Below are 10,683 nucleotides of genomic sequence, written 5' to 3' on the forward strand. Positions count from 1 at the left end.
TCCTAATCACCCCCCTCCGAGCCCCCCCCCCCGAGCCCCACACCGTGACATATGCGGCGGCGATAGCCGCCGCTCCTAACGGCCGCTGCCATGCCGCGCAGCCTCTCTCCTCCCTACCTCCGCTTTCCTGCGTCCCGCTGACTGAGCGCCGCCGGGGTCGGAGGAGGAGAGGAGCCCAGGGATCATGGAGGGTAACCGGGAGGAAGCAGAGCGGTGTGTGCGGATCGGGCAGGCAGCGCTGGAGGCCGAAGATTGGAAGAGAGAGCCCGGCGCTTCCGGAGTGTGAGGGCATTTGTGGGTGAAGGGGGAGGGAGCTGCTTACCTTACGGCAGACCGCAGCAGCTCCCTCCCACAGCCCGAGCCGAGGGGAGGGGGGGAGGAAGGGGAAGAGTAGCGTGTCCCGGGTCCCTTCGCTCAAGCCACGCCCTCCCACTGACTGAGGGAGTGGGGCCTGATTAGCCTCACCGAGCAGAGCAGGAGGAGGCCGGCGTTCTGCTCTGCTGCCGTGATCTGATGTGCAGGGGTGAGGGGAGGTGATGTGAGGTGAGGTGGTGCAGGGGGGGTGATGTAAGGTGCAGGGGGAATGATGTAAGGTGCAGGGGGAATGATGTAAGGTGCAGGGGGGGGTGATGTGCAGGGGGGGGGTGATGTGCAGGGGGGATGTGTGATGTGCAGGGGGGATGTGTGATGTGCAGGGGGGATGTGTGATGTGCAGGGGGGATGTATGATGTAGGGGGGATGTGTGATGTGCAAGGGGATATACAAGGTGAAGGAGGGTGATGTGCAGGAGGGGTGATGTGGAGGAGGGGTGATGTGCAGGAAGGGTGATGTGCAGGAGGGGTGATGTGGAGGAGGGGTGATGTGGAGGAGGGGTGATGTGGAGGGGGGGTGATGTGGAGGGGGGTGATGTGCAGGGGGATATGCAAGGTGCAGGAGGGATGATGTGCAGGAGGGGTGATGTGCAAGGGGATATGTAAGGTCACACTCAGTCACAGTCACACGTGCAGTCACACGCACAGTCGCACGCTCGGTCACACGTGCACACTCGGTCACACGCGCGCACACTCGGTCACACGCGCGCACACTCGTTCACACGCGCGCACACTCGTTCACACGCGCGCACTCTCGGTCACACGCGCGCACTCTCGGTCACACGCGCGCACTCTCGGTCACACGCGGTCACACGCGAGCACTCGGTCACACGCGAACAATCAGTGCAAATAGCTAATACAGGAGATGTGTGCCGAGCACGCGCATTCTGTCAAATTTATTTGCGTTTTGTCAATGAACTTGTATTTTGATTTTTAATTAAAACATCACCAACACAAATACAATTTCTGTGACAAATATCAAAGAAGTTTCACTTACAGCTTTTTTTTGTATTGAAAAAGACACATAAACCGACGTTTCGGTCCCCCAGTGGGCACCACCTTGAGAAAGGTCCCACTGGGGGACCGAAACTTCGGTTTAAGTGTCTTTTTCAATACAAAAACTTGTGATCAAACTTACCAAAGTGCTGTCTCCTGATCTCGTGCTTCAAACGGTATCATATGGTTTAATATTGCTTTATGGGACAAGCACCCAATTTTTTCTACTTGCAATATATATATGTGTAGAGGTATCAGTACCGTGTTAGCCGAGCTTCAATAATCAAAAAATAAATAGATGATACCGTTCTGTGGCTAACGAAATGCTTTTATTTGTGCGAGCTTTCGAGATACACTGATCTCTTCTTCCGGCGATGTTACAATGAATGAATTTCATGTAGAGGTATCAGTACCGTGTTAGCCGAGCTGCAATAATCAAAAAATAAATAGATGATACAGTTTGTAACATCGCCGGAAGAAGAGATCAGTGTATCTCGAAAGCTTGCACAAAAAAAAGAATTTTGTTAGCCACAGAACGGTATCATCTATTTATTTTTTTATATATATATATATATATATATATATATATATATATATATATATATATATATATATATATATATATATATATACTGTCATTAAGGCTATGGTGGGTAAAAAAAAAGTGACAAAAACCCTCCACAGTAAAGCATAAAGCAACTGTAAATATTACTGTATGTTCATTTGCATGTCTTAGACAGGTCTGCAACCCTGTCTTTCCCCATTGTCACCCAGCACACAGCCCTTCCACTGCAGCAAGGGATTCTGGGGAATGACATGCAAATGAGCACACAGTGCCACTTTTTGCTTCAAAAACCATTTTTAACATGGTTCCCTATAGGCTTAAGCTTGCTGCATGGTCACAGCTTTGAGCACAGCCAGGGTTAAGGTGCATACCCAGAAAACCAGGGAGGGTTTTTGTCACTTTTTTACTCACCAATACGTGTGTGTGTGTGTGTGTGTGTGTGTGTGTGTGTGTGTGTGTGTGTGTGTGTGTGTGTGTGTGTGTGTGTGTGTACAGTAGCAATGGCTGGTCCAGACTGCCTCTGCCTCCTGTCACGTAAGTCCTTAGTAACTACAGGCTGTGGCAGGCTATTCTAGGGGCATTGACCCCCCATGCGGACTCTGCTTGACAGGAGTGGTGGTGACACAGGGGTCTGCATATAACCAATCATGGTGCAGACCTTGTGCCCTCCCCTTCTGGTGCATCAGAGAGGAAGTGCTAAATTATAGCAGTTCAGCTACCACCCTCCTTGGGTGAGGAAGCAAGAAGTGGAGCTCCCACCCTCCTGGGGTGAGGATGCAAAAGAGAGATTATAGGTTTCAAGTCTACCAGAGCGCCCAGCACCATCCCGAGGCCTGGGACCCTCTGACATAAATCTGCATCCGCTGTATAACATCTGCAGTGACTGCTCAAAAAAGCATCCATTTTTGTATACCCCTGCCTGAGTCTACAGTCTATTGGGCAGGTGTGTGAGAGAAGTCTATTCTGGTGGGGACTGTCTCTGGAAATCTTTGAGCCCACTGGAGCTGGTGGCGCTGACACCATGAGTGCAACCTAAAGATCATCAAAAGCTTGTCTTGTACCCCACACCATCGTGTACCACTCGGCTCTCCTGTACCCTCACGGGTATGCATGCACCACAGACAGCAGTAGCCAGCTGTACATCTTCCAGAGCGAGGGGGTGGGGGGTGTGAAACAGGGCTACATATATACACACTTATTTTAACGTCTTGATACAAATGAGTCATCTGCATTTTGCAGTTTTGTTTACAGTATTAACTTGGTTATGTAAAAGTTTCCCATTCTCCTTGGGAAAAATAAAGGAGAATTAATAAACACATCAGCCTTATACATTTTAATCAATGTAAGAGGATAGCTTGACACGTTGTTTATATGCATGCATATAAGGAGTAATTATATGCAAAACTATGCTAGATGCTATATGATTTGTTTTCTTGTTTTTTATCACGTCTGATATAAAAACGAATGATCTAAGGGCTTCATGATTCTCAGATGAATGCTTTACAAAATTAGATTAGTAAGGAGTGGGTTATTTGTTTGGAGGAACTTCCTTAAAGTTATCTGTATAATTATCTTACATTGAATGCTTTACAATGTAAACTGTTCTTTTAGACAGACAAACTTTTACCATTCGCAAAATTACATGATTGGCATGAATAACGGGGTCTTGCCAGTAAATTATTCACATACTGTATACTCAGTACCGACAAGAAAGGCAATAGTGCAAGTGTCTTGGCAGAAAAATGTTCTTAACTTTATAGTACCTAAGCATTTATAAATATATTATACTGTTTCTTTCTTTTATTTCTCCAAAGCTACTGATTCTCCCTAAGTCGCAAGGGGCTTGAATCATGTTTAAGAGATATGGGACACTGGTCTCTCACTCACTAATGCAGGGGAGCGCAATTTTTTTTCCCTGCACCCCCTGCCATCTGTCCCCTCTCCTCGCGCCACCCCTGCTTACCTTGCTCCAGACTTCCTGGCGTCATTTGACGCCATGTTTCCATGGCGACACGTGACCAGGAGCGTCTGAAACAAGGTAAGTAGAAGTTTACAGAGGCCCTGCAGCTCCCCCGGCATTAATTTAAATGTATTCGGGAAGCGTGCGGGGGACTCTGTTAACCCTGCGCCCCCCACAGCGAGTCTCGCACCCCCCATGGGGGGCGCGCCCTCCACTTTGCGCACCGCTTCACTAATGTATACTGTCAATCAATGTTGGTCCAATAAAAGGTATCATATTACCTATCTTTTAATTTTTCACATAAAATAAGGCATCAATTGGTGTAAAAATATTTTTTGTCACTAATGTAGCCAACACAGGATTTCATGTTTAAAAGTCAAATATACTTTTAATGGAAAAAGGCAAGACTCAATATAGTTATTGATAGCACAATAGCGGACAATAGTACCCTTCAGTTTGATTTTAATTTCTGTGAAGAAAATCATTACACAGCAAAACCTGACTGCTTATCTTTAGGGTGAAGGATTTATTACAACAGTAAGCTGTGGCAATAGGTTAATTGCATCATGCCAGTTAAAGGTGATTATCTTCTTTACTTTAACAAATACACTTTGATTTTGGCAAGTTATCTGACAAGGGCATTGGTACTAAAATGAGTCTATAGTGAATTGTGCCAATAATGTACAATTACATTTAAAAAAATGGTTATCAAGCATAAAGGAGACCTACAGAAATCCTTTCAGATGGTACTTTAAACATAACGACATGTTACATACAGTAACATATATTGAACTCCATATACTTCTTTAGGGTTCTCTTTCTCCCGGTACGCTTCATCGCTCTGGCAGTGAAGGAGTTACAGAAAAATATTTGCTGGGATTTTTGAAGTGAAACTTCTTTAGTGGCACCTCTGATGGGATAAAACTGGATGGATGAGGGGCGAAATGTGAAACGGAAGTGACGTCACGTAATGGACGCCGCTCCGCTCACACCGCCCCTGTCACATGTTGCGGCGGCGGCGGCGATAGCCGCCGGAGCCGCTCCTAATCACCCTAATCACCCCCCCCCGCTCCTAATCACCCCCCCCCCCCGAGCCCCGCACCCCCCCACACACCGTGACATATGCGGCGGCAATAGCCGCCGCTCCTAACGGCCGCTGCCATGCCGCGCAGCCTCTCTCCTCCCTACCTCCGCTTTCCTGCGTCCCGCTGACTGAGCGCCGCCGGGGTCAGAGGAGGAGAGGAGCCCAGGGATCATGGAGGGTAACCGGGAGGAAGCAGAGCGGTGTGTGCGGATCGGGCAGGCAGCGCTGGAGGCCGAAGATTGGAAGAGAGAGCCCGGCGCTTCCTGAGTGTGAGGGCATTTGTGGGTGAAGGGGGAGGGAGCTGCTTACCTTATGGCAGACCGCAGCAGCTCCCTCCCGCAGCCCGAGCCGAGGGGAGGGGGGGAGGAAGGGGAAGAGTAGCGTGTCCCGGGTCCCTTCGCTCAAGCCACGCCCTCCCACTGACTGAGGGAGTGGGGCCTGATTAACCTCACCGAGCAGAGCAGGAGGAGGCCGGCGTTCTGCTCTGCCGCCGTGATCTGATGTGCAGGGGTGAGGGGAGGTGATGTGAGGTGAGGTGGTGCAGGGGGGGTGATGTAATGTGCAGGGGGGGGGTGATGTAAGGTGCAGGGGGGGTGATGTGCAGGGGGGGGGGTGATGTGTGATGTGCAGGGGGGGATGTGTGATGTGCAGGGGGGGATGTGTGATGTGCAGGGGGGATCTGTGATGTGCAGGGGGGATGTGTGATGTGGGGGGGATGTGTGATGTGCAAGGGGATATACAAGGTGAAGGAGGGTGATGTGCAGGAGGGGTGATGTGGAGGAGGGGTGATGTGCAGGAGGGGTGATGTGGAGGAGGGGTGATGTGGAGGAGGGGCGATGTGGAGGAGGGGCGATGTGGAGGGGGGGCGATGTGGAGGGGGGGTGATGTGCAGGGGTGATTTGCAGGGGGATATGCAAGGTGCAGGAGGGGTGATGTGCAGGAGGGGTGATGTGCAAGGGGATATGTAAGGTCACACTCAGTCACAGTCACACGCACAGTCGCACGCTCGGTCACACGTGCAAACTCGGTCACACGCGCGCACACTCGGTCACACGCGCGCACACTCGGTCACACGCGCGCACACTCGGTCACACGCGCGCACACTCAGTCACACGCGCGCGCACACTCGGTCACACGCACGCACTCTCGTTCACACGCACGCACTCTCGTTCACACGCACGCACTCTCGTTCACACGCACGCACTCTCGTTCACACGCACGCACTCTCGTTCACACGCACGCACTCTCGGTCACACGCGCGCACTCTCGGTCACACGCGGTCACACGCGCACACTCGGTCACACGCGAACAATCAGTGCAAATAGCTAATAGAGGAGATGTGTGCCGAGCACGCGCATTCTGTCAAATTTATTTGCGTTTTGTCAATGAACTTGTATTTTGATTTTTAATTAAAACATCACCAACACAAATACAATTTCTGTGACAGAAGTCAAAGAAGTTTCACTTACTATGCGCGTGCACAGCACACACAGCTTTTTTTACTTAAGAGTATGCCTGCTCAAGTATTTTTTCAAGATTATGCAAAATACAATAAGATGTTTGTTTTCACCTGTGTTTTATTTATGTCATCACTAGACTCAAATGATTAACACACATTCCCAGCAAGCTCAAACTCCCACACCCACCGCATAATGAATATATATTTATGTCAACCAGAGAGCTACTGAGCGTGGCAATTGCATACAACTAGAGACAGGGGGTGCCCAATGCTACATCCCATTGACAAAACATATATGATGAAAAGTATAAAGTTAAATACTTCAATAATAATAATAATATTAAATACTTGGTCATTTGGTTAACCCTTTGGCCAAAGTGTATTAAGCCTGCATACCAACGTCAAGGTATAACCAAATGGGAGGTCATTTCATTTGCTGCAGGAACAAGACCAATATTGGTTCTTCCCCTCTTACAGAGGTAAAAGGAAGGGTTCACAGTGTAGTGTAGTGTAGGACCTGCATTAATTTGGTTATACCTTGACGTTGGTATGCAGGCTTAATACGCGTTGGCCAAAGGGTTAACCAAATGACCAGGTATTTAATATTATTTTTGAAGTATTTAACTTTATACTTTTCATCATATATGTTTTGTCAATGGGATGTAGCATTGGGCACCCCCTGTCTCTTGTTGTATGCAATTGCCACGCTCAGTAGCTCTCTGACATAAATATATATTCATTATGTGGTGGGTGTGGGAGTTTGAGCTTCCTGGGAATGTGTGTTAATATATGTCTGACTGGTAGCAGTCAATTGGAGGCTGTTGCACCTCCCCCCAGAGCTCAGTCCTCCTCCTTCACCCTTTTAACTTGGGAGGTCATTTCATTTGCTGCAGGAACAAGACCTATAATGGTTCTTCCCCTCTTACAGAGGTAATAGGAAGGGTTCACAGTGTAGTGTAGTGTAGGACCTGCATTAATTTGGTTATACCTTGACGTTGGTATGCAGGCTTAATACGCTTTGGCCAAAGGGTTAACCAAATGACCAAGTATTTAATATTATTATTATTATTGAAGTATTTAACTTTATACTTTTCATCATATATGTTTTGTCAATGGGATGTAGCATTGGGCACCCCCTCTCTCTTGTTCTAGACTCAAATGAGCCTAATTCTGCATGGAAAACAACCAAGGACTTTCTGCTGGAGTGAAACAAGTTGGAAAAAAACAACAGAGGTTACCATATGAAAAATGGCTTAGAGCCTTTTAAAATTAAATTAACATTTTTGGTTTAAAGACCATAACAATGAGCTCATTTTCAAGATTCGTTTTTTTTTCCGGAGGAAATGCACCATCAAAGACAGATGCTTTTTTGAAAAAAATCTTCAGTGTATTAACTCAGAGAATGTCTATGCCCCTGTGCACGCTACTTACCCACCTCATTATGACATCAATTTGAACCCTTTTGCTGTCAGAAGATTGGGGAAGCAATCATATTTTTGCGACCAACACCCAATGATGTGAAAAGATGATGGGGCTTCACTTCTGCCCCAATATCGTACAAACGTGATCTTCTCCAAGAAAACAAACAAAAATAGTACAATGTAACACCTGTATGCCCGCAGACCGAGCCAGTCCCAAGTACTGAGGTGGGTAAGGTTATAACACGCACCCACAGCAGTGAGGGCGTGCCCGGAGTGTGGTAATGCATTGCCGGGCCTGTTGAGGAAGGGTTAACGTATACTTGCAACGTCCAGGATGCCAGAGTTTGGATAGTAATGTCCATGTGCCAGAGTTCAGGGGTAATATAGAGCAGCGTGGTGATGTCCGTAAGCCAGTGTTCAAGGATAGCAGAAGGCAGCATAGTCGTATCCGAATGCAAGGTTCAAGGGCAGGAGAAAGCTGGGTAATCCAATTCAAAGCAGAGTTCAAGCCAGGGAGATCCAAAGGTAAGCAGGGACAGGAACCAGCGCTGAAAGAGACAGGAGAGCCAAGCATAGAGACTGCACACACAGGGGTCACAAGAAGCTATGCAGAGCAATGAGCTAGAGGACAGACAGGGATTATAAAGGAGGGATCACCAATGGGAGAGGAAGGAGGAGCAGAGGGTTGAGTGAGAGGTTGCAGGGATAGGTCAGAAGGAGCGAGGGAGGAGACAGGGTAATCACACAGGGATATGGCTTGTACGCTATGGGGGGCGGAGCCAGAGCTCTGGGAAGGCCTCCTGGAGCATGTGCGTGCGCCCTCTCTAAGGGTTGGATGCGCGCGCACAGTGTGTTCTAGGGAGCGCGAGGCGCATCGTGCCGTGGGGGCGCTCGGCAAGGAAGGCGAGAGATCAGGAGAAGCGGCTGAAGGAGGTAATGTGACAGGTGGGGGAATAGAGAGACGCCGCAAGCAGTGAGTGCCGCGGAGGGGATCGGGTTTTTGGGGATATGTGCGCACCTTGCAGGGAACGCGCGTGACAGCTGGGCGCGCGTCCGGACACGCCGCAGAGGAATGGGTGCGGGATGAAGAAGGGAGAGATGGACGAGGAGGTGAGGGAGGAAGGTCAGAGGCAGAGGGAGCAGGGGTGACGGGGACACATTGGGAAGCAGGAATCCCTTGAACCGTCACATACAATAGTACAAATTTTCATGCGTATCTTAAGGTCTCGTGGCATGCACTGCTAGCCCCTAGTGGCTAATATTGTGAATTAGTACCAGCGTCAGTATGTTGTGTGTATAGGGTCTGTGGGGATCTTCAGTGGTAAATATTTATATGGACAATATTTTTTTAATTAAGGCCTTGAAATGACGATAACACCATAAGAAACTTCCTGTATGCAGGAAACAAAACAGGACAAAGTTAATATCATGAGAAGCCTATCATGCTGCTTTAAAAATGGCTCACATTTTCCCAATAGATGCAACAAAATCAGTTGCATCCTGTGATGTAAAGTGGGCAGCACTATAGTGAATGCACAGCAGTGTGTGCAACATTTGTGGCAAAGCAGTTCCATATAAACTGTGTCCAGCACAAATGTTTTCTGAAAAACTAGGATGTTCTATGCAAGTCGTCGTCCCCAAACAATCTCCAAAGCCGTGAGACTAATGGAAGAACACCTAATAATAATGAGATGCCCCTGCTGCACGAATGAATAAGCTGAGGGAGGGGGGTAGGGGGGTAGGGGGGTGGGCGGTACTGACCCAAAAAGAGTACGTATGAACCGCTTGTAGGTGTGTTAATGTCTGGACCACGCCATCCATGGAGAAGGAGTCACAGTGAACACTTACTGGTACACCCAGCCCCAGCCAATCAGCAAGCGTGTTGAGTAGCTCCACATGACTTCAACGCGTTTCACAACAACGTGCTTCATCAGGAGAACACGTTGGCAGCTACTCATGCGCATATAACAAATATCTCAGCCAATCGGGTACTTGATAACACCCCTCGAAATTAATTAACATACAGCCCGCACAGAAATAGGCAGACATAGCAATAACATGTAAATAAAATCAACAAAATATGCTCAACAAAATATGCTGTATGCAATAAATATATCACTAAAAGCAGATAAAACATAGTAGAAAAAACAGTATCAATAAACCAATTCATACTTAAAAACGATGTCCTTGTTACTCCTGATTTGGGCGGCTAGTAGCTCCATGCATATTACAAACAACAGGGGTGAGAGTGGGCAGCCCTGTCTCGTGCGACTTTTAATTCTAAAAAGCTCTGAGGGATAGCCTTGATGGATGACCCTCGCTGCTGGCCTAGTATATAATGCTTCGATTGCCCTTAATTCTACTCCAGAATGTGTCTCTCTTACCCTAGTCATGCTCACACTCTGATGCAGCCAGGAACTCCAGATCCAATTTCTCTGTGAACTTCCTGCAGCAACTTCTTTACCCTCCTGGCAATATATATGCTAAAATTTGAACGTGTTTTGTATGATTTGTTCATATGTTACTAAAGTGAATTTTGTTGTCTTTTATTGCTGTCTGGTTTGTAGTAAGGATTGATTCGCATTGTCTTTAAAGACTCAATTGACGCTTTACTGTTTAATATTTATGTACTGTCAATACCCAAGTGATGAACATCACTAAATCAACAACGAGTTTACTCTGTTCAACTATTCTCGTAGTGAGTAATATACAGTAGCATAGCCCATATTAGCTTTGCTATAAAATTTATTTTAAAATATTAAAATCATCAATAATTATCATCTGATATCACTTTTAGGAGAAGGAGTTGCTCAGTGAGTAACAACAC

Source organism: Ascaphus truei, chromosome 4 (assembly GCF_040206685.1).
Source record: "Ascaphus truei isolate aAscTru1 chromosome 4, aAscTru1.hap1, whole genome shotgun sequence".
Classification (NCBI taxonomy): Eukaryota; Metazoa; Chordata; class Amphibia; order Anura; family Ascaphidae; genus Ascaphus; species Ascaphus truei.